General features: G+C 42.3%; 1 pseudogene across 1 annotated transcript; it reads right to left on the reverse strand.

Annotated features, from left to right (window-relative positions):
• Window positions 1–2898: 2898 nt before the first annotated feature.
• On the reverse strand, window positions 2899–13095 carry LOC106577543 (transcription factor p65-like; annotated as a pseudogene). Its single transcript, XR_006760466.1, has 11 exons — window positions 12924–13095; window positions 11670–11705; window positions 11190–11326; window positions 10367–10511; window positions 9869–9960; window positions 9247–9378; window positions 7920–8024; window positions 7341–7556; window positions 7149–7226; window positions 6982–7059; window positions 2899–6795 (listed from the first exon to the last, which is right to left on the reverse strand). The product of XR_006760466.1 is annotated as a transcription factor p65-like (transcript).
• Between the last annotated feature and the right edge of the window lie 9473 nt (window positions 13096–22568).

Raw genomic sequence — 22568 nt, forward strand, 5'->3', positions numbered from 1 at the left:
AAATGACTATTGTAGCTGGAAACGGCTTATTTTTAATGGAATAATGGCAAATGCAAATAGTCTGTGTAGCCATTTGATTAGCTGTTCAGGAGTCTTACGACTTGGGGGTAGAAGCTATTTAGGAGTCTCTTGGACCTAGACTTGGTGCTCCGGTACCGCTTGCTGTGCGGTAGCAGAGAGAACAGCCTATGACTAGGGTGGCTGGAGTCTTTGACAATTTTTAGGGCCTTCCTGGTATAGAGGTCCTGGATGGCAGGAAGCTTGGCTCCGGTGATGTACTGGGCCGTACGCACTACCCTCTGTAGTGCCTTGCGGTCGGAGGCCGAGCAGTTGCCATACCAGGCAGTGATGCAACCCTTCAGGATGCTCTCGATGGTGCAGCTGTAAAACCTTTTGAGGATCTCAGGACCCATGCTAAATCTTTTCAGTCTCCTGAGGGGGAATAGGTTTTGTCATACCCTCCTCACGACTGTCTTGGTGTGCTTGGACCATGTTAGTTTGTTGGTAATGTGGACGCCAAGCAACTTGAAGCTCTCAACCTGCTCCACTACAGCCCGTGGATGAGAATGGGGGCGTGCTCGGTCCTCCTTTTCCTGTAGTTCACAATCATCTCCTTTGTCTTGTTCACATTGAGGGATGGGTTGTTGTCCTTGCACCACACGGCCAGGTCTCTTGACCTCCTCCCTATAGTCTTGTCGTTGATCAGGCCTACCACTGTTGTGTCATCAGCAAACTTGATGATGTTGGAGTCGTGCGTGGCCATGCAGTCATGAGTGAACAGGAAGTACAGGAGGGGGCTGAGCACGCACCCTTGAGGGGCCCCCGTGTTAAGGATCAGCGTTGCGGATGTGTCGTTACCTACAATTACCACCTGGGGGTGGCCCGTCAGGAAGTCCAGGATCCAGTTGCCGAGGGAGGTGTTTAGTCCCAGGGTCCTTAGCTTAGTGATGAGCTTTGAGGGCACTATGGTGTTGAACACTGAGCTGTAGTAAATGAATATCATTCGCACATGTTCCTTTTGTCCAGGTGTGAAAGGGCAGTGTCGAGTGCAATAGAGATTGCATCGTCTGTGGATCTGTTGGTGCGGTATGCAAATTAGAGTGGGTCTAGGGTTTCTGGGATAATGGTGTTGATGTGAGCCATCACCAGCCTTTCAAAGCATTTCATGGCTACAGACATGAGTGCTACGGGTCGGTAGTTATTTAGGCAGGTCACCTTAGTGGTCTTGGGCACAGGGACTATGGTGGTCTGCTTAAAACATGTTGGTATTACAGACTCAGACTGGGAGAGGTTGAAAATGTCAGTGAAGACACTTGCCAGCTGGTCAGCGCATGCTCGCAGTACACGTCCTGGTATTCCGTCTGGCCCTGCGGCCTTGTGAATGTTGACCTGTTTAAAGGTCTTACTCACATCGGCTGCGGAGAGCGTGATCACACAGTCTTCCAGAACAGCTGATGCTCTCATGCATGTTTCAGTGTTATTTGCCTCGAAGCAAGCATAGAAGTAGTTTAGCTCGTCTGGTAGGTACGTATCACTGTGCAGCTCTTGGCTGTGCTTCCCTTTGTAGTCTGTAATGGTTTGCAAGCCCTGCCACGTGACGAGCGTCAGAGCCGGTGTAGTACGATTCGATCTCAGTCCTGTATTGACGCTTTGCCTGTTTGATGGTTCGTCAGAACGCATAGCGGGATTTCTTATAAGCTTCCAGGTTAGAGTCCCGCTCCTTGAAATTGGCAACTCTAGCCTTTAGCTCAGTGCGGATGTTGCCTGTAATCCATGGCTTCTGGTTGGGGTATGTACGTATGGTCACTGTGGGGACGACTTCACTGATGCACTTAATGACGAAGCCAATGACTGATGTGGTGTACTCCTCAATGCCATCGGAGGAATCCCGGAATATATTCCAGTCTGTGCTAGCAAAACAGTCTTGTAACTTAGCATCTGCTTCATCTGACCACTTTCTTTATTGATCGAGTCACTGGTGCTTCCAGCTTTAATTTTTGTTGTAAGTAGGAATCAGGAGGATAGAATTATGGTCAGATTTGCAAAATGGAGGGCGAGGGAGAGCTTTGTATGCATCTCTGTGTGTGGAGCAAAGGTGGTCCAGAGATCTTTTTCCCTCTGGTTGCACATTTAACATGCCGATAGAAATTTGGTAAAACTGATTTAAGTTTCCCTGCATTAAAGTCCCTGGCCACTAGGAGCGCCACCTCTGGGTGTGCGTTTTCCTCTTTGCTTAAGGCGGAATACAGCTCATTGAGTGCGGTCTTAGCGCCAGCATCAGTCTCTGGCGGTATGTAGACATCTGTGAAAAATACAGAAACTCTCTAGGTAGATAGTGTGGTCTACAGTTTATCATGAGATAATCTACGTCAGGCGAGCAAAACCTTGAGACTTCCTTAGATATCATGCACCAGTTGTTATTTACAAAAATACATAGTCTGTCACCCCTTGTCTTACCAAATGCCACTGTTCTATCCTGCTACATCATCACCTTGATTACCTTCCCTTTATTTAGCCCTCAGTAATCAGGCAGTATTTGTTCGTTTTGATTCATGTTCTGTACGCTTATGTTTATCTGCATTTATCATTATTAAACTCACCTTCTGCACCTGCATCCTGACTCCCGGCCTACACGTGAAAATGTCTTACCTTTTTTATTGTTTGGCTTCAACATATTTTGCACTCAGTTATCAGTTAGCTTAAAATATGTTGTAATTAACATCAACGCAAACGGTGGCTACTTTGAAATCTCAAATATAAATATATTTTGATTTTTGTAACAATTTTTTGGTTACTACATGATTCCATATATGTTATTTCATAGTTTTGATGTCTCTACTACTATTCTACAATGTAGAAAATAGTAAAAAAATAAAAAATAAACACTGGAATGAGTAGTTGTGTCCAAACTTTTGACTGGTACTGTATACTTGTACAAAATATAACATTTTCCATTTTCATTAAGGCAGCATTGAATAAGTACAAAGTTATGGTTTAAACATGTCCTAATTGACAATGTAAAATAAACTGCCACTGATGTTCATATACCATACAGCAAAATGTAATAATAGTACATGGGTCTAAATGCAAACCGCACTGTGAATAAGCATAATTGACATAGTGATGGACAGAAATATATTGAGATACTGACTCAAAACTACTAACATGATATGGAATAAGTCTTTTTAACTGATATTAACAATGAATCTGCTACATTCTAACATATTGTACATTTATAAACAGCAATATCCTTCCTGTTCCAAAGATGTATTGAACATTTGAACCTAAAATGACAAGTTATACTTGCAGGTGTTGACATGGTAAAGCTGTACATAACATTAAGATATGTCATCAAGGTGAGTACTATAGGTCACGTACACAGAGTATACAAAACATTAAGAACACCGGCTCTTTCCATGACACGAGACAGATCAGGTGAAACCGAAGATCCCGTATTAATGTCACCTGTTAAATCCAATTTAAAAAAATCAGTGTAGATGAAGGGGAGGAGACGGGTTAAAGAAGGATTTTTAAGCATTGAGACATGGATTGTGTGTGTGTGTGCCATTCAGAGGGTGAATGGGCAAGACAAAATGTAAGCGCCTTTGAATGTGTTATGGTGCCAGTCACACCGGTTTGTGTCAAGAAATGCAATGCTGCAGGTTTTTCACGCTCAACAGTTTCCCCATGTGTAACAAGAATGGTCCACCACCCAAAAGACCTCCAGCCAACTTGACAACTGTGGGAAGCATTGGAACATGGGCCAGCATCCCTGTGGAACACCTGTGGAGTCCATGCCCTGACAAATTGTGGCTGTTCCGAGGGTAAAAGGGGGGGGTGCAACTCAATATTAGGAAGGTGTTCCTAATGTTTTGTATACTCAGTGTATATCATCAACTAAGGCTTATGCACAATGAAATTACAATCTTGCTTTTTGGTGATATTCCACTACTTTAGTATACTCACTCAACTGTAAGTGGGGAAAATGCAAAACTCACCCTACTCCCCATAATAGAATAATGGTCACATTTTGTGATCAACTGATTGGTTGGCAGGTTCAACTCCTGGTCTGTTGGCTCAGCAATTTCTCCACACCTCGACTATTCAGTCAATACCCACAGGGCACAAACTGGTTGAATCAACAACATTTTAACCACAGGATTATGTCATCATGGTAACCAAATTTCAACATATACAAACCTTGTATAAAATGTTGAAGTTAAACCAATGTCAGATCTTTAACGTATAAGAAAAAAACAGGGTGGACAGCACCTCCTACTGGAGAATTGATCCATCTACAGCTATCCTTTGGTCTCCCATCCAGGGTTTTAACCAAGCCCAGCCCTGATTAGCTATGATATTTGACACCGACTATTACCAATGTGCTATCGTATGATATTTGACACTGACTATTACCAATGTGCTATCGTATGATATTTGACACTGACTATTACCAATGTGCTATCGTGAGAATGATCGTTGGGAGATCTCCACTTTAAAACTAAATAGATTCACTGTTGCTATACGTCATTCCAAAGAGTAGGTTTAACACAGCAAATTAAATGTGACCATACTTTATCGCTTTTATCATCAATGACGCTATTTAGGCCTATATAGCATCTGCAAAGTCATCAACAGCTATTGTTTCAATTAAACCAAGGATGCAACTAAAAATAGACAATACAATAGGCCTAGGGCTTCAAGCTCTGGTTGATTAAAAATGTAATGATATTTAGAGGAAGATAGGACTAAATCAAACTTTTAAAGTTTGATTTGATTTAGTCGTATTCTTTAACTGAACGATTGAAGTAGAGACATTTAGAAACCCTGAAGCTCTTTGGGACCAGAAGGGAAGACCACTGCCTTTGGAGATTAGAAACAAGCCTGGGTTTATACACAACCCAGTGGGTTGTGTATCTTTAGGGGTGACGAAAAGGGACGATTCAGCTCATCCAGTTCATCCTCGGGTGTTGCAATTGCCCACATACTGGCAGATACAAACTGGCTACTTCCCTGTAGCTCTCCCTTCTATTCACTCTGTTAATTCTGTACAGGCAGGGTTCTGCAGCTGTCCTAATAAGCATGTCCACAATCCACATAGAGAAGAGAGCAGAAAGCACCACTTTCGGACTCTCCTTTTTGCCAGTCTTCAAATGACTCTCCTTTGAAGCCCTTTAGAATAGCAAGTACAAAGGGAGGTTGGAAGGGAGCTGGGCCCGTTTCATATAAAACATCTTAAGTGTTTCCCGTAAGGGTTGACCTTATGGAATAATTTTCCCTTACCTAAGGGAATTGTTTAAGGGCGATGCATAGAGCCACTCAAATATTTCCTTAGGTAAGGGCATACTTAAGGGATTTTACGGTAGTTTGAAGGCACATATGGCAGAAAGAGTATCTGGTTACCATGGAGATGGCCTGATTCACTGACTGAATGTCTCTTCAAAGAGATCGCTTTCATTTTGTGAGATAGCAAAATAGAACTTCTACAATCAAGACAGGATAACCAAATTGCTTCAGATAATAAACCACTTTTCTTGTAGTTACTTTTTTCTCAACTTGTTTATATTACTTCCTAGTACGTCAAGCTAGCTTACAGAGTAGCTGTAGCTAACTAGCCAGCTAGCTTTGTAGCCATGGATCGTGCACCTTCCATTGTTTAGCTAAGTAGCTAGCTGGTTGACGTTTTCCTTTTGTAACCAGAGCAGATTAAAATCAACATTGACCTCTACAAATGCTGTTTACATTGATATCCATACATAATGAGGCATTTAAGGGACCTCATGGACACCTTTAACTTTTGTACTTAATTTAAAATTCACAAATTTTGTGCAACTGACTTAAAGTTACAGGAAAATATGAGTGGAAAATTAACTTAAGTTGTTTTACGCAACCGGGCCCAGGGTCTCAAGGGCGAGGGAAGAGATAAAAGTAGTCTACCAGGGGGATTATGTCAGTAAACATGTCAGTCAAATCACACGGTTGTCTCTTAGGTCTGATGTCCGGACACAAAAGTGTATTGGTTGCCACTGCTCAGGATGGACATGAGATGGTCTTCATCCATGGAGCTTAAGACGTCCAGGTCGTCAAGGGCGGCCGGCTGGCTGGCGTTGCCGGGGGAACTGTCCATCATGCCCTCGTTCTGGAGCAGGTTGACAATGCTGTTGGGGTAGTTCATCCAGGTGCTGCCGCCACAGCTGATGTGGTGGTTGGCTGGGTCTGCTTGGTTCTGGGCCGCGTTGTTGGCCACAGTGTTGGTGGAAGGTAAGTGGCAGGGTGCCTGAGGGGCTGACGCCTCACTGCTCTTTGGCCCTTCTCCAGCCAGACAACTCTGGCCCAGCATAGCCTGGAAGTCGTCGAAGTTTATACTATCTAGAGTCCCGGTCGGTTGTGCCTCAAAGCTGGGGAATTCGGGTAGCTCCTCGTCCACCTTGAACTGGGAGCCTTGGACCCCGAAGGTAGAGGTGGGCTCTGTGGTAGCAGCTGCACTCACCGGCTCCTGGGGACTAGCAAAGGTGTGGAAAGCGTATCCGTGGAGGTCCAACAGGTTTACGGTGGGAAAGTCCTGGGAAGAGGCGGCTGTGGCTACAGAGGCCTGGGGGTTGGTGATGAAGCTGGCCACGGGGGTGGCTTTGGGCTGGGAGTCCAGGGTCAGGCTGTTGAGGAACTTCCAGGTCTCGGCTGTGGTGGAGGCTTCTGCTTTGGGCTGGGTTTGAAACAACTGGCCTGGCTGGGGACCGTTGTAGTAGGGCTGGGGCTTCACAGAGACAGCACTAGGGGGCGCCACTTGGTTCATCACTGCAAGAGACACAGTCAATGCCACTGTCCCTTACCCAATTCTGTATACTGCCAAATGTACAAATAAAACGTAGGGTCCCTAAACAGTAGTATCCATGTTAACTTTTGATAACATATAGAATAACACCCTTTAACGTACTAACACACCCATTAATAATAAACATCTAAATAAATAGTACGGTTTACCAGGCTGGCTAGCTGCTGGCTTAGCGGTGACTGTTCTCCTGGCAATGTTGAAAGGCCTCGTCTCTGCTGGCATGGCCCCTGGAATTCAAACATACACCATCACACATTAAAACCATCAGAGGACACAGCTGTCTAGTTCATCGACATGGATCATTTTAGACACTTACCTGACATCAGGGACCCCAGCTTCAGATTCTGTAACATTCCTTCTGTCCGTTTTCTCTTCTCCATCAGTTTATATTCATCTGTACAGTGAAAAATTCTAGAGTTAGCCTGGGTAAAATGTTTTGCATGACAACCACAGGAGTTATGCCATAGAAAATAAAGTGGATCGCCATTGTAACGGAAAGGGAAGTGACCTGGGTCGGAGGGCAGGAACTGGAAGTCCATTGGCTCGCTGACCTCACGGTCCGAGGGCCTGCGGAGCTGCATCTTCACTCGGATTGGCTCGGTCAGGTTGGTGTCGCAGTAGGGAGGGGTGCGGAACACAATGGCCACCTGCCTGTGGACATCCGCCTGGGAGAAGGTGCCCTTCCCCTCCCACGCATCCTGGAAGAACCGCACCTCAATGTCCTCTGTGGAGGGGAGAAAGAATGGGGTGGGACAGCGAGATGTGAGAGACCGGCTCAGAATCAATTCTCCCAGCCAGTCTAACTGCCTTGGTAACATTCTGTAACAACATTCTTTCATTGGCCCCCTTTTCATGTCATACAGGAAGGAGAAAGAACCAATGAACTAGGTTAAGTTTGATCAATTAAATAAGTGGTTACCAGTGGGCTTATATACACACACAATACTTTCAAATGTGTGTCTGGCAAAGAGGAACTACAAAAAAAGACATACATGAACAAAGCCGTTGACGTAAGGTTAAAGAAACTAAAAAGGCTCAACACATTAATGCCAACAAAAATAGAAGCGCGTGTGTGTAACAGACAAACCTTTTTGCACTTTGTCACAAAGTAAGAAGATCTCATCCCCCCCTCTGCAGCTTCCAGAGTTTCTGTTCACTCGACAGATCTTCAGTTCTGCTGTGTTGGGTGCTCCTGTGAGACAGAAACGATAGAGATGGAGTGTGAAGGGGCTTCATAAATGAGTGAAACTGACACTGAGTCAACTGTGAAACATGCCTGCATATGTTTTGGCACTGTTTAACTGTTGGAAGTTCTTTGGAAATATGTTGTTGACGTCTTAGGGAAATGATGTCCCGCTCTCATGCTCTGTGGTTATAACCCAAATGTCCACATTTCTTTTCAAGAAATGTAACTTGAGCAGTTTCAACAGCTGTGAAGAATTTTTTTTTTTTTAATTACTAAAAAAAAACGCTCTCAAAAAGCTGGTTTGAACCCAACGTTGAACTGTGCAGGCTTTGGGTTTTAATGTACAACATTTGTATATTCGTAAGATCAACTGCCAAAATTGTGGGGTGTGTATGATTGTGTGTGTGTGTGTCAGAGAGGATGTGTGTGAGAGTGGGAGTAAGTGAGAGAGGGTGTGGGAGGAAGGGAAGAGCGTGTAGGCCTGTGTGTGTAAAGTTACCAGAACAGTACAGATGGTTAGTGTTTTCATAACATTGCCAGACAAGTTTAGAAGCTCTTTGTGTCCATAGAGCCAGGTCTTTTTGCCTATAGTCACACCCATTTAGAATGCCTGAAGTTTTAACAGTACTTAAAAGGTGTGTGTAAGAAAAGAAAAAAAACTGTGTGCAAGTGTTAAACATCAAGGGCATTGATGAGAGGGAGCAGGCCTACTTAAACATTGAGAGCATTAATAGCTGAATGTTACAGTGACCTCTGTGTTGTTAATAGTGAAAATGTCAAAACGTTCTGATGTAGATCCTTCTGTGTTTCCGACACTTACAATCAAAGCATAGTATGCCTGCAACTTAATGTACTGCTGTTCAAAAAGAAAAAACTTTATTTAGTGCCAAATTTGAACAAATTCAAAAACTGTGATTCGTCGCAATTTACTAATGCCATTAACTCAATTATTTGAAAAGTTTGACAGCCCAAATGTGAATATGTATGTACGCAATTTGTTTTGCGTCTTCCTTGATTCTTGTCTTTATTCTTTAGTTTTTTCTCCTCTTTTTGTGTGATGTTGCTCCCTCTGGGTACTGCTTGTATGTACTGCTTATATTTAGCCTTATATGAAAATAATAAAAAATAATTGTTCACAATAAAACAGGAACACCCCCAGGACAGAACAGTGACATGCGAGGGAGTCAGTGTGTACTTAGTGAGCGTTTGGTGTGTGTAGCAGACTCACTGTTGTCGTAGATGGGCTGGGACACCACGGGCTCTAGAGCGAAGAGTTCCCCGGTAGGCAGAGTGATCGAGGCCTGGAAACACAGCCTCACTGCATTTAGGTCAAACTCCTCCCACACGTTCGCCTCAGGAACTGCAGACAAAACAACACATCAAACACAAAGCAAATTGGTGTGGCATCGGAGATAGGATAGGATACAGTCGGTGTCAGATAGCCAGTCACAGTCAACAGAGGAAAAATAAATTCCTACTCACACGATATTATTGTAATTAACCAAGGTAAACAAACATGAAAATTAGATTGGAGGAGTGAATTATATAACTGGTATAATGTTATGACAGTGGATTGTCACGTACAGTGTGTGTGTTTTTGGTTTACCTATCCTTATGGGGACCAGAAGTACTCACAAGGATAGAAAAACAAGGACAATTCGGACAAGTGGGGACATTTCGCCAGTCCCCACAAGGAAAAAGGCTATTTTAAGCGTAGGAGTCAGGAGTTAGAGAAAATATAATTTTGAAAGGGAATCAATTGTTTGGTCCCCACAAGGATAGTAAAAGAAAGGTGTGTGTGTGTGTGTGTGTGTGTGTGTGTGTGTGTGTGTGTGTGTGTGTACACTCACTGTTGAAGGGGTTGTTTTGGGTCTGCAGCCTACAGGAAACTGCCTCGGCCACATCCTTTTTCTTCACACACTGAATGCCCAGGTTCTGAAAACTGAGAGCAGACAGTAAGACAAGGAGTCAAAGTGAACACGTGTGAAAGTGAGATACTGTAGATATCGACCACAAGAGGGTGCTTATTCCACCATCCTCTGCTTTTGGCCTTTAAAAATGTGAAACAACTTATTCTGAATGGTTATATAAATCATTAACTGGTACCCTTTTGTCATCCAAGTATATGTCCTCTATCAAGATGTTGGCAAGTACACACTGCACCAAACAAACATTTTGTATTTCATCACACACCCACCCACTAACAAGTCTGCCCCCCCACACACACACACACCCATCTAGTCATTTTCCCAGACGTGCCCTCACACCCACCCTCAAGCCCCCAACACACACACACACACAGACACACACACACACACACACACACACACACAGAGCCTGCGTCTAACCTGTGTACTCGTCTCTCCTGCAGGTCTGCCTCATAGTAGCCATGTTTGCAGTCTTTCCCCACCAGTTCGTGGGGGTGGGGCTTGTGAGGTGGGTTCTTGGTCACCAAGGAGACGCGGACACGCAGGGGCCATTGTAGTTGTGCACCTGCATGGGACCAACCAGGTTAGCAGGATGTGTATCATCACTCACCTTAGAATCTCCACCACTTCCTTATCACCTTCAGATCTCCATAAATCAAGTGTCGTAAAGCATGGTGTAGTAGTAATTAGACTGCTCTACCGTGGTTATAACTAGACAAAACGGCTCATTTGCATAACAAATCTTACTTTCATTAATAGTTTTCCCATCGACCATCTCAGAATATATGGTGACTTAGCTACAATTATTAAAGGGATACTTCGAGATTTTGGCAATGAGGCCCTTCATCTACTTCCAAGAGTCAGATGAACTTGTGGATACCATTTTTATGTCTCTGTGTACAGTTTGAACGAAGTTGCTAAACAGTGCTAGCACAATTGCTACCTAGCGCTAGCGCAATGACTGGAAGTCTATGGGTATCCACTACCCATAGACTTCGTCATTGCACTAACACTAGTTAGCATTGGCTCAAGAAATCGACCTCTAACTTCCTTCATACTGGATACAGAGACATAAAAATGGTACCCACGAGTTCATCTGAATCTGAAAGGGGCTCATTGCCAAAATTCCAAAGTATCCCTTTAAGGTCTTGGAATGAATTCATTAAGCTACAGAGTAAACAATGGCATGGAATCATTATAAAATGACAGGTTAATTATCTGTGTCATTAAAGGGCGCCCTCACCTTAATGGCGGGGTGTGTCTTGGTGGTGTCATTGCTCTTCTCTCCCGGGGTGCTTCCCGCAGAGCGCCCCTCACATTTGTACCTGAACCTCATGCCCCTCTGCTTGGGCTGTTCAATGATCTCTATGAAGGGATTACCTGCACACACAGAGAGACAGATATATAAATTTGAGTGAGTGAGAGAGTGAGAGATATAGATATATATATATATATATATGAGACAGATGGAGAGAGGGGGAGACCAATGTAACGAAGGTCATAGTGCATCTCTAAACTATCACAATGTAATGTACCTAAAGCAGTGTTGAGCTTTTGCAACAGCTGTGATTCATCATGTTTGTATGCGTTTTAAAGCACAGCTGAAGATTCAAGTCAATAGTGAGTGAGAAGCCAAAAAGTTGACTCACTGATTGTCACCCATCAACATGAACAGTTGAGAGGAACAGGAAACAGTTACACAGAGTGATAGAAATCTCCTTACCTTGGTTCAAAGGGGGCTGTTCCCATCCATAAATTCCTAAGGAGATGGGAGGAATTGACAAACATTTACTAGAACAAAGATATCAGTAAGAAAGGATGAGCAATCAAAATCCACAACCTATAATTTCCCTCAACTACTCTCTGATAAGTAAAGGCACACAAGAACTGGTGACATTAAAGATCACAACAGTTCAGCACAGATCTGCGATAGAAATTAATATCCTCGATATGCAGAAGGGTGTTAACTAAGAGTAGAAGTTAATAGGTTTACATTGCAAACACTGGAGGTTGATCTTAAACACAATAGCAGACACGGCATAATCGCTCATAATGTTTGACCTGCCAGGATCGCCCTGAAAGTGTACCGCGAATTAATAAAGAAAATTATCTAGACGGGGACAATAAAAGGTCTCAGATTACATCGCTCCTATTGTGTCTGTGAGCAGTCGGTGTCGAATTTAATACATCTTCACTAAAAGCACTGTCCTGGTTCATGGAAAAAGACTGTCCTGGTACATAGAAAAAGACTGGAAACTTGATTTGTGGCGCTTGTTCATAGCCCCACCCACCACTGTTTCATGGAAGACTTTTCTTTTAAATGGCCACTCTCTAAGAGAAAGGGATGCCTTCCATGTTTGTTCAAGTCGACAATGTAACTTTTCGTAATGTCATATTGTTGCGTGGCTTTCTTAACAAGCTATACACCTATATATGTATAAGCACAACACATTGATGACGTAGGATCATTTCATAACGTTACATTGCAAACATTTACCCACAGCTAGCATACGTTCATCATTTATTTTATGACGTAATCTCGGAAACAACGGCGTCCCCTTATCAATTAAGTGTCAAATTTGTATATCTTGTCATAGGCCTACGAGTTAAATATCTCCCTGTGGCTAAAGTCAAATATCTTGGAGAATCACGTAGGCGCTTGACTGCCGTACTACTCTAATGTTTGGATAAAACTTTTTTTTTAAAGCATCCATAATGAACATGGGCTATGACATGTTCTACTAGATATGATGTGCAGTTCTAGAACTATAGCCTAATAGACGTAGGCCTATCTACTTCCTAGTACAGTGCTGGCAAGTCAGCGCCAATTAACTCCATTATTTTGTATTGGCTCTTCCTGATATAGTACAAAACCAATGGTATGCGGGCTTCACCCTTGTGCGCAAACAAATTGCTAAGCTTCACACGAGACTCCAACATGCATTTACCTTGAGGATCAGTTTGTAAACAAACTTACCATCCATTTCCAACTTCGGCTTCGGCCACCGTGATTAATCGAATAGCCTTTTCCCTATAGGTTGTTTGTCCCTTGAACGCAGTGTTGTTACCTTCTCTTGACAGCTTGTTCTTTCGCCACCCCCAACTTCGAGTCTCCAATGCAACTTACCACCTCCCCCTCAAATGGTGCGGAAATACCCAAATGACGTAGGCCTATGTTAAAAGGGCAATCTGTAGTTGCTACATCCATTTTTGGATTTAGAATTCATTATATGTACCCATAGATTCTTGAAAATATAACTTAGAAATTGCCTCATGAGCTTAGTTCAACTCTCCATACCCCAAATATAAGCTTGTTTTCCTCAAAATTCTGTAAACAATTTAAACACTATAGCCCCAAGACATGGATAAAAAAAAAAATGATATTATGCATGGTCAGTCGTTGGATCAATCGCTCTGTCTATGAATTTGAAAATGCTCTAATTTCTTCAGCCCCATCCCTCAGCTTTCTACCTAAACAGAGGAAGGAAAACGCTTTAATTTGTTTTACTGCTTATTGCTGCTTTAAAACCTCTTAAGGATCGGACACGTTATTTACATTTTCGCCTAAAATGACATACCCAAATCTAACTGCCTGTAGCTCAGGACCTGAAGCAAGGATATGCATATTCTTGATACCATTTGAAAGGAAACACTTTGAAGTTTGGGGAAATTTGAAATTAATGTAGGAGAATACAATACATTTGATCTGGTAAACTATATTTTTTCTTTTTCCCCCCATCATCTTTGAAATGCAAGAGAAACGCCACAACGTATTATTCCAGTTTAGAGGCACTAGATGGCAACAGTGTTTGTGCAAAGTTTTAGCCTGATCCAGTAAACCATTGCATTTCTGTTCAAAATGTGGTATCAAGTCTGGCCAAATGTGCCTAATTGGTTTATTGATACATTTTCAAGTTCATAACTGTGCACTCTCCTCAATAAAAAGGCATGGTATTATTTCACTGTAATAGCTACTCTAAATTGGACAGTGCAGTTAGATTAACAAGAATATAAGCTATCTGCCCATATCAGATGAACATATGTTCCTGTTACTTACAACCTCATGCTAATCACATTAGCGCACATTAGCTCTACCGTCCCAAGGGGAGGACACTGATCCCATAGAGGTTTTAAAGGAACATATTGGTTTAGTAGCAATCATAGCCCTACCGCAGGTATTCGAAGTAAAAAAAACTATTCGACTATTGCATGGGAAAGGATCAAATCAAATCAATATTAGTCACTTACACAGTTTAGCAGATGCTATAGCGGGTGCAGCGTTATATTACTAGCTAATGTTACTAACTATATAGTACAATGGCAAACAAGTAGCCTACACAAATAATCATATTCAGTTTTTTTTATTAAACAACAAATCTTGAACAAATCCAATTAACCGAAATAGAGTTGTAACAGTAATCCAAATGCAAATATATATATACAGTCAGTGGTGGAAAAAGTACCCAATTGTCATACTTGAGTAAAGGTAAAGATACCTTAATAGAAAATGTGAAAGTCACTCAGTAAAATACTACTTGAGTAAAAGTCTAAAAGTATTTGATTTTAAATATACTTAAATATCAAAATTAAATAGAATTGCTAAAATATACTTAAGTGTCAAAAGTAAAAGTAAAAGTACAAATATTAAAAAATTCCTTATATTAAGCAAACCAGATGGCACGATTTCTTAAAAAAAAAAATGTATGACAGCCAGAGGCACAGTCCAACACTCAGAAATAATTTACAAACAAAGGGTTTGTGTTTAGTGATTCTGCCAGATCGGAGGAATTAGGGATGACCAGGGATTTTCTAATGATAAGTGTGTGAATTGGACCATTTTCTGTCCTGCTAAGCATTTAAAATGTAACAAGTACTTTTGGGTGTCAGGGAAAATGTATGGAGTAAAAAGTACATTATTTTCTTTAGAAATGTAGTGAAGTAAAAGTTGTCAAAAATATAAATGGTTAACAGGTGTCATGACGTTGCCCTCTTTGGGTACAGCGAGCACAGTTAAACCCCCCTGCCTCTGCACCAGGCCTTTTCTATGCACCATCCCCCTACCTACCTCCCCCTACCCAGGCTGCTGCGGTCAGACGGCGGTCGTAAATTCCAAAGGGAATGTTCTGCCTCACAGGCCACAGTTTTGAGACAGAAGGGTTTCATAGAGAGACAAAGGAATTCTTCCACCTCACCGGACGGGGGAACCAAACGACATTTATGTTCTGGAGAAGGTATAAAAGATCGCTGAAGAATCCAGCTACGAACTGGTCCGCTTCGTACAATTTTATGAAACCCATGAGAGACAATATTGCCATATTACCATAATAATGTTTATATAATAGCCTCAGCTATGGGACTTACATCTAAATGGTTGTATAAAATGTATTAATAAGGATAAAGCTATTTGGAATATGTTGAGATGCTTGTAAGATGTTAATGCGAGAGAATTGTATTTTCTACTTAAAGTTTTACCAAGTCACCGGCATGCCCCCAGGGACACAGACAGGACAAGGCGTCATGTGACAGCCTTTTCTACGTTCAGTATATGAACCCCCACACAGGGTTTCTTTCTGCAGACCAGCTTACCTCGAGGAGAGAGAGCCAAGGTTTGACCATGCATTCCTCTACTGAACTTTAACCATACCACGTGGTTAAACTTTTAGACTATCGATACCGACAGAATAATAACAAGTCTTTGATATTAATTACTAGTCTGCAGCTAGAAATTCGGTGTCATTGAACGCGAAGACCGATGAAACATCCATTCTATAACGACATGAACGAATGTCGCTTTGAAAGATCCATCCTAACCAAGAGAGATAGAACGCGGACAAAACTCTCCAACAGATCCAAACTCTCCAACAAGGATCCCGACGACACACTGAGCGTAAATATATATTGATTGCAATTGTTCCCGAATGAGTGAGCGTTCATGTGCAAAGGATTAGCTTATCAATTGTTAATATTTATTAACTCTGTAGGGTCTTCTCAGCTGACTCCCCAATACTCTTTTGTTTAACAAGCCGCCATGCCGGTTTAGCCCACTAGGCCACATTCCTCTACCATTGCTTTGTAACGATACCTACTGTTTTGTATGCTTTCTGTGAATTACTTAGTTTAGTAAATAAATGATTTTAAGACAATTGATGTATGGATGACTTAGTGAAGACTGGGTTCGTGCAGATAACAACAATTTACGACGTTTGGAATGAGACTGGACGCGAGGTAATAACACATAATTAAAACAAGAAGATAATAGATCAGATTTTATAATATAATATATAATGTTATAATATCTGACAGTTATATTGGGAAAATTATAACTGTGTAATCTGAATATTTTCCTTGGTGCCCCGACCTAGTTAATTACAGTTACATGATTAATCAGTTTAATCGCGTAATAATAATTACAGAGAGTTATTTAATAAACATGTCTTCAAGTTAATGATGGCCAAAGACACAACACAGGTGTGCCTTGTTAATTAAAAGTTAATTTGTGGAGTTTCTTTCCTTCTTAATGCGTTTGAGCCAATCAGTTGTGTTGTGACAAGGTAGGGGTAGTATACAGAAGATAGCCCTATTTGGTAAAAGACCAAGTCCATATTATGGCAAGAACAGCTCAAATAAGCAAAAAGAAATGACAGTCCATCATTACTTTGAGACATGAAGGTCACTCTATACGGAAAAAATGAAGAACTTTCAAAGTTTCTTCAAGTGCAGTCGCAAAAACCATCAAGCGCTATGATGAAACTGGCTCTCATGAGGACCGCCACAGGAAAGACAGAGTTACCTCTGCAGCAGATGATAAGTTCATTAGAGTTAACTTCACCTCAGAAATTACAGCCCAAATAAATGCTTCACAGAGTTCAAGTAACAGACACATCAACATCAACTGTTCAGAGGAGATTGCGCGAATCAGGCCTTCATGGTCGAATTTCTGCAAAGAAACCAATACTAAAGGACATCAATAAGAAGAAGAGACTTGCTTGGGCAAAGAAACACGACCAATGAACATTAGACTGGAACAAATCTTTCCTTTGGTCTGATGAGTCCAAATTTTAGATTTTTGGTTCTAACAGACGTGTCTTTGTGAGACGCAGAGTAGGTGAATGGAGGATCTCCACATGTATGGTTCCCACCGTGAAACATGGAGGAGGAGGTGTGATGGTGTGGGGGTGCTTTGCTGGTGACACTGTCTGTGATTTATTTAGAATTCAAGAAATACTTAACCAGCATGACTACCACAGCATTCTGCAGTAATACGCCATCCCATCTGGTTTGTGCTTAGTGGGAATATCATTTGTTTTTAAACAGGACAATGAACCAACACACCTCCAGTCTGTGTAAGGGCTATTTGACCAAGAAGGAGAGTGATGGAGTCCTGCAACAGATGACCTGGCCTCCACAATCAAACAACCTCAACCCAATTGAGATGGTTTGGGATGAGTTGGACCGCAGAATGAAGGAAAAGCAGCCAACGACGGCTCAGCATATGTGGGGAACTCCTCCAAGACTGTTGGAAAAGCATTCCAGGCGAAGCTGGTTGAGAGAATGCCAAGAGAGTGCAAAGCTGTCATCAAGGCAAAGGGTGGCTACTTTGAAAAATCTCAAATATAAAATATATTTAGATTTGTTTAACACTTTTTTTTATTACTCCATGAATCCATGTGTTATTTCATAGTTTGGATGTCTTCGCTATTATTCTACAACGTAGAAAATAGTAAAAATAAAGAAAAACCCTTGAAAGAGTAGGTGTGTCCAAACTTTTGACTGGTACTGTATATACACCGAATGTATACTGCTCAAAAAATAAAGGGAACACTTAAACAACACAATGTAACTCCAAGTCAATCACACTTCTGTGAAATCTAACTGTCCACTTAGGAAGCAACACTGATTGACAATACATTTCACATGCTGTTGTGCAAATGGAATAGACAACAGGTGGAAATTATAGGCAATAAGCAAGACACCCCCAATAAAGGAGTGGTTCTGCAGGTGGAGACCACAGACCACTTCTCAGTTCCTATGCTTCCTGGCTGATGTTTTGGTCACTTTTGAATGCTGGCGGTGCTTTCACTCTAGTGGTAGCATGAGACGGAGTCTACAACCCACACAAGTGGCTCAGGTAGTGCAGCTCATCCAGGATGGCACATCAATGCGAGCTGTGGCAAGAAGGTTTGCTGTGTCTGTCAGCGTAGTGTCCAGAGCATGGAGGCGCTACCAGGAGACAGGCCAGTACATCAGGAGACGCGGAGGTGGCCGTAGGAGGGCAACAACCCAGTAGCAGGACCGCTACCCCCGCCTTTGTGCAAGGAGGAGCAGGAGGAGCACTGCCAGAGCCCTGCAAAATGACCTCCAGCAGGCCACAAATGTGCATGTGTCTGCTCAAACGGTCAGAAACAGACTCCATGAGGGTGGTATGAGGGCCCGACGTCCACAGGTGAGGGTTGTGCTTACAGCCCAACACCGTGCAGGACGTTTGGCATTTGCCAGAGAACACCAAGATTGGCAAATTCGCCACTGGCGTCCTGTGCTCTTCACAGATGAAAGCAGGTTCACACTGAGCACATGTGACAGACGTGACAGAGTCTGGAGACGCCGTGGAGAACGTTCTGCTGCCTGCAACATCCTCCAGCATGACCGGTTTGGCGGTGGGTCAGTCATGGTGTGGGGTGGGATTTCTTTGGAGGGCTGCACAGCCCTCCATGTGCTCGCCAGAGGTAGCCTGACTGCCATTAGGTACCGAGATGAGATCCTCAGACCCCTTGTGAGACCATATGCTGGTGCGGTTGGCCCTGGGTTCCTCCTAATGCAAGACAATGCTAGACCTCATGTGGCTGGAGTGTGTCAGCAGTTCCTGCAAGAGGAAGGCATTGATGCTATGGACTGGCCCGCCCATTCCCCAGACCTGAATCCAATTGAGCACATCTGGGACATCATGTCTCGCTCCATCCACCAATGCCACGTTGCACCACAGATTGTCCAGGAGTTGGCAGATGCTTTAGTCCAGGTCTGGGAGGAGATCCCTCAGGAGACCATCCGCCACCTCATCAGGAGCATGCCCAGGCGTTGTAGGGAGGTCATACAGGCACGTGGAGGCCACACACACTACTGAGCCCCATTTTGACTTGTTTAAAGGACATTATATCAAAGTTGGATCAGCCTGTAGTGTGGTTTTCCACTTTAATTTTGAGTGTGACTCCAAATCCAGACCTCCATGGGTTGATAAATTGGATTTCCATTGATTATTTTTGTGTGATTTTGTTGTCAGCACATTCATCTATGTAAAGAAAAAAGTATTTAATAAGATTATTTCTTTCATTCAGATCTAGGATGTGTTGTTTAAGTGTTCCCTTTATTTTTTTGAGCAGTGTATATACAGAAGATATAGGCCTACTGAGAATGATATGTACAACAGTAGATATATTAGAGTAAGCTATGTCAAGAATCCAGTGGGCCCTATATTAATAAATACGCAGTACGTATATACAGTATAACTAAAATGCAATGTACAGTAGTAGAAATAATAGATAGAATGAGCTGTGTCAGGAATACAGTATTTAAATACAAAATATTGTCACGATTCTCTAAGACAGAACCCAGAAGCAGACCAGGACAAAGTGAGTAAAATGAAGGTGAGTATTTATTGGTAGTCTTGATGTGTAATTTGAGTGATCCAGGAGACGGAGCGGCAGCGGAGGCGAGTTGATGAGAGTAAATGGGTTGATCCAATGAAGTCACTGTATCCACCGACGGCCAGGCAAGGGAGTTGAATGTTCCGGGAGAATGACTGTAGACAGAGTAAACGGGAGTGAGTAACCAGTAACAAGCACAAAACAACAAAACTATCTCAGGAAACATGAGGCTGATACGCTGACACAACATACTGTTCGTTGCTAACGATCCGGCAGGGAATGGATGTCAGCTCAGGGTTTAAGAAGAGGTGAAGATCAGGACCAGGTGTGCAGAAGGTTGATGAGATAAAGGTGCGGGTAATAAATAGATCTCCCGCCTAACCTCGTTGCCCGGCAACCAGACGGTGCGTTCATGAACCCTAGACAACACTCAAACAAAAACAGTCATCTCAGGCAGGAACAGACTCAGGAAGCGGGATCCTGACAAATATAAAACCCCATGAACTGGATAGAATTGCAGGAATTTAGCTTCCGGACCAGTGTCTAGAATATAAATATATACAGTGCCTTGTAAAAGTATTCTTCCCCCTTGGCATTTTTCCTATTTTGTTGCATTACAACCTGTATTTAAATGGATTTTTATTTTTATTTCATGTAATGGACATAAACAAAATAGTCCAAATTGGTGAAGTGAAATTTAAAAAAGTACTTGTTTTAAAAAAAATCTAAAAAGAAAAAAACTGAAAAGTGGTGTGTGCATATGTATTCACCACCTTCGCTATGAAGCCCCTAAATAAGATCTGGTGCAACCAATTACCTTCAGAAGTCACATAATTAGTTAAATAAAGTCCACCTGTGTGCAATATAAGTGTCACATGATCTGTCACATGATCTCAGTATATATACACCTGTTCTGAAAGGCCCAGAGTCTGTAACACCACTAAGCAAGGGGCACCACCAAATGTCACCATGAAGACCAAGGAGCTCTCCAAACAGGTCAGGGACAAAGTTCTGGAGAAGTACAGATCAGGGTTGGGTTATAATAAAATATCAGAAACTTTGAGCATCCCATGGAGGACCATTAAATCCATTATTAAAAAATTGAAAGAATATGGCACCACAGCAAACCTGCCAAGAGAGGGCCACCCACAAAAACTCACGGACCAGGCAAGGAGGGCATTAATCAGAGAGGCAACAAAGAGACCAAAGATAACCCTGAAGGAGCTACAAAGCTCCACAGCGGAGATTGGAGTATCTGTCCATAGGACCACTAAGCCGTTTACTCCACAGAGCTGGGCTTTACGGAAGAGTGTCCAAAAAAAAGCCATTGCTTAAAGAAAAAATAAGCAAACACGTTTGGTGTTCGCCAAAAGGCATGTGGAACGAATTGCAAAAATCGCTGAAGTTGGAGACATATCTCTCTCACTAACTTTAAGCATCAGCTATCTGAGCAGCTTACCGATCGCTGCAGCTGTACATAGCTCATCTGTTAATAGCCCATCCAACTACCTACCTCATCCCCATATTGTTTTTATTTACTTTTTTGCTCTTTTGCACACCAGTATTTCTACTTGCACATCATCATCTGCACATCTATCACTCCAGTGTTCATTTGTTAAATTGTAATTACTTCGCTATTATGGCCTATTTATTGCCTTACCTCCTCACTCCATTTGCACACACTGTATATAGATTCCTCTATAGTCTTATTGACTGTACTTTTGTTTATCCCATGTGTAACTCTGTGTTGTTGTTTTTTGTGGCACTGCTTTGCTTTATCTTGGCCAGGTCGCAGTTGTAAATGAGAACTTGTTAAATAAATGTGAAATAAAAAATGTAAAAATAAATGTTCTTCATCGGCAGGGACTGGGAAACTGGTCAGAATTGAAGAAATGATGGATGGCGCTAAAATCAGGGAAATTCTTGAGGGAAACCTGTTTCAGTCTTCCAGAGATTTGAGGCTGGGACAGAGGTTTACCTTCCAGCAGGACAATGACCCTAAGCATACTGCTAAAGCAACACTCGAGTGGTTTAAGGGGAAACATTTAAATGTTTTGGAATGGCCTAGTCAAAACCCAGACCTCAATCCAATTGAGAATCTGTGAACCCATCCAACTTGAAGGAGATGAAGCAGTTTTGCCTTGAAGAATGAGGGAACATCTCAGTGGCTAGATGTGCCAAGCTTATAGAGACATACCCCAAGACACTTGCAGCTGTAATTACTGCAAAAGGTGACTCTATAAAGTATTGGCTTTGGGGGGATGAATATTTATGCACGCTCAAGTTTTCTGTTTTTTTGTCTTATTTCTTGTTTGTTTCCCAATAAAAAATATTTTGCATCTTCAAAGTGGTAGGCATGTTGTGTAAATCAAATGATACAAACCCCCAAAAAATCCATTTTAATTCCAGGTTGTAAGGCAACAAAATAGAAAAAATGTGAGGGGGGGTGAATACTATCGCAAGCCACTGTATGTATGTGAATGGTGTGTATAGACAACATGGACAGTAGCATGTGTGAATAGAAAAGGTGTGTACAGCAGTAGTTACATAGGATGAGCCATGACTAAAATTCAGTATATGCATATGGAAACATTATTCAAGTGACCAGTGTTCAATTAGTCTTTATGTACAGTGCATTCGGAAACTATTCAGACCCCTTTCATTTTTCCACATATTGTTACGTTACAGCCTTATTCAAACATTTATTAAATCTTTTTTTCCCCCAGAGATGTTCGATTGGGTTCAAGTCCGGGCTCTGGCTGGGCCACTCAAGGACATTCAGAGACTTGTCCCGAAGCCACTCCTGCGTTGTCTTGGCTGTGTGCTTAGGGTCGTTCTCCTGTTGGAAGGTGAACCTTCGCCCCAGTCTGAGGTCCTGACCGCTTTAGAGCAGGTTTTCATCAAGGATCTCTGTACTTTGCTCCATTTATCTTTCCCTCGATCCTGACTAGTCTCCCAGTCCCTGCCGCTGAAAAACATCCCCA

This window comes from Salmo salar, chromosome ssa18, assembly GCF_905237065.1.
Source record: "Salmo salar chromosome ssa18, Ssal_v3.1, whole genome shotgun sequence".
NCBI classification, from domain to species: Eukaryota; Metazoa; Chordata; class Actinopteri; order Salmoniformes; family Salmonidae; genus Salmo; species Salmo salar.